Below are 2388 nucleotides of genomic sequence, written 5' to 3'. Positions count from 1 at the left end.
GCACTGACTGCTCTTCCAAAGGTCATGAGTTCAAATCCCAGCAACCACATGGTGGCTCACAACCATCCATAATGAGATCTGACTCCCTCTTCTGGTGTGTTTGAAGACAGCTACAGTGTACTTATGTATAATAATAAATAAACCTTTAAAAAAAAGTTCATCTAGAGGCAGCTACGCATACCTTTATTCCCAGCACTCAGGAAGTAGAGGGAGGTGGATCTCTGATCTACAGAGTGAGTTCCAGGACAGACAGGGCTACACACAGAAACCCTGACTCTAAAAACAAGCCATGTCTCCAAAGCTCAGTATGGCATTGTATTGTAATTTCAGCCTCTCTAGAGGTTGAAGAAGGAGGATTGGAAGTTCAAGGCCAACTAAGGTAACATAGTCTTAAATATAAAAATAAAAGGGGACCTAGGATAAAAGAGTAGAAAGCCCCAAAAGCCTCAACTTCCCGAAAAAAAAAAACAAAACTCAGTTGTCCAGGACTCCGTCTTAAGAACGTATACCACACTTGTGGGAGGAGAGTAGACATCTAGCAGCTTATTTGTCAAGCTCTGGGTTCCTGCTTCACTGTGGTGTGGACTGAATGGGGCCAAGGTCTCTCTCTCTGTTTCTTGGTGTTCCCATTTTATTTATCTTTGACCCTTGTCCTGTGGGCTGGTCCTTTATCTCCTAAGGACAGAGATAATAGCCAGCCAAGTCGGCCTGAGTGGCCCTTTGGGCAGCATTCCTCCTTGTTTCTGGGGAGAGGACCCGATGGTGAAAGCTCTCCAATGACTGAAATGAGTACCTTGCGCTGAGCCGGGTGAGTCCCTTCCCTCTGAGGCCTCCCTGTGAATGAAAGGAAATGTTGGGAATGGCAAAGGAAGTGGCACTTTTAGAGTAAAATTGGCTCGGGCTTGGTTAGGTTAGAGGTGGTGGTGCATGCCTGTGGTCTTAGCACTTGGAAGGCTGAGGCAGGAGGATTGCCGAATTCGAGCACAGGCTGTGCTGCATTGCAAGACCCTGTTTTAAAAACTTAAAGCCCCATCTAATGTGGTAACTGGCTCACAGCCATGTGTTCTATGTTTATGATCAATGTGAAGAAATTGAATGCAGAAAAATAGGCAGCAGGGATGGATGGGAAACTCAGAGGTGACACTTGTGTCCTGAGGGCCGATGTGCTGTCACCTGTTGTTACAGAAAGTCAGGACAACACAGGCAGAAGCCACTGCTGCTCCTCAGCCTCATTAGATGTCAGGTGTGGTGGCCTAGGCCAGCAATCCCAGCACTTGGGAGACTGGGGCAGGAGAATTGCTGTCAGTTTGATGCCAGCCTTGGGTACACAGTAAGTTCCAGGTCAGCCTGACAGGGTGAGAGCCTGTCTCAAAAAATAGAAAAGAAAGGAAATTATATACAGCATCCATTGTTGGTCAAAGCTCAAGTGTTCATTTTTACTGTCTTGATTATTTTTCCTTTTTAACATTTATTTTATTTTGAAACAAAGTCTCCTGTAGCTCTGGATGGCTTTAAACTTGCTATATAGTTAAGGATGACCTTGAATTCCTGATTCTCCTGCCTCTACCTCCTGAGTGTTGGAATTATAGGTGTGGGCCACCACACCCCAGCTAAGTGTCTTACTCTCCTACCTGGTTTTACTTGGTTGCTAGGAACATGTTCCCTACAAATGTGTGTGTGAGCAAACAAGCATACCCCAGTCCCTTCTCATGGAGAAACGGAAACTCATGTACTGACTGGGCATATTTCTGTGGAATATTACATGTAAAAAGTAGATAGACGCTCTGGTGATGGCACACACATTTAATCCCAGCACTGCAGAGGCAAAGGCAGGGGGATCTCCGTAAGCTTAAGTACAGTCTGGTTCCAGATCAGCCAGGGCTATGTACATACATGAATGCATACATACATATATACATACACATATACACAAACATACATACATACACACACACACAGACAGACAGACACACAAACACACACACATATACATATATACATACATACATATACATTGTTCTGTTGCAGAGAACAAAAAATCTCCCCACAAAGTAGATAGAATATTAGGGGACACTTTTTAAAAAAAAATTGATATAGGCATGTAAAAGTATGTGTATCACATGTGTACATGAGTCCATGGAAGTTACAGGTGGCTGTAAGCAGCCTTGTGAATGCTGGGGACTGAGCCTGGGTTCTCTATGGGCAGTCAGTAAGCACTCTTAACTGCTGAGCCATCTCTTCCACTGTCTTATTTGGTGTTTTGTTTTGTTTGTTTTTTTGTTTTTTTTTGTTTTTTTCGAGACAGGGTTTCTCTGTATAGCCCTGGCTGTCCTGGAACTCACTTTGTAGACCAGGCTGGCCTCGAACTCAGAAATCCGCCTGCCTCTG

The sequence above is a fragment of the Mus caroli genome, chromosome 18 (genome assembly GCF_900094665.2).
Source record: "Mus caroli chromosome 18, CAROLI_EIJ_v1.1, whole genome shotgun sequence".
Taxonomy (NCBI): Eukaryota; Metazoa; Chordata; class Mammalia; order Rodentia; family Muridae; genus Mus; species Mus caroli.
This window is presented reverse-complemented; position numbering follows the sequence as displayed.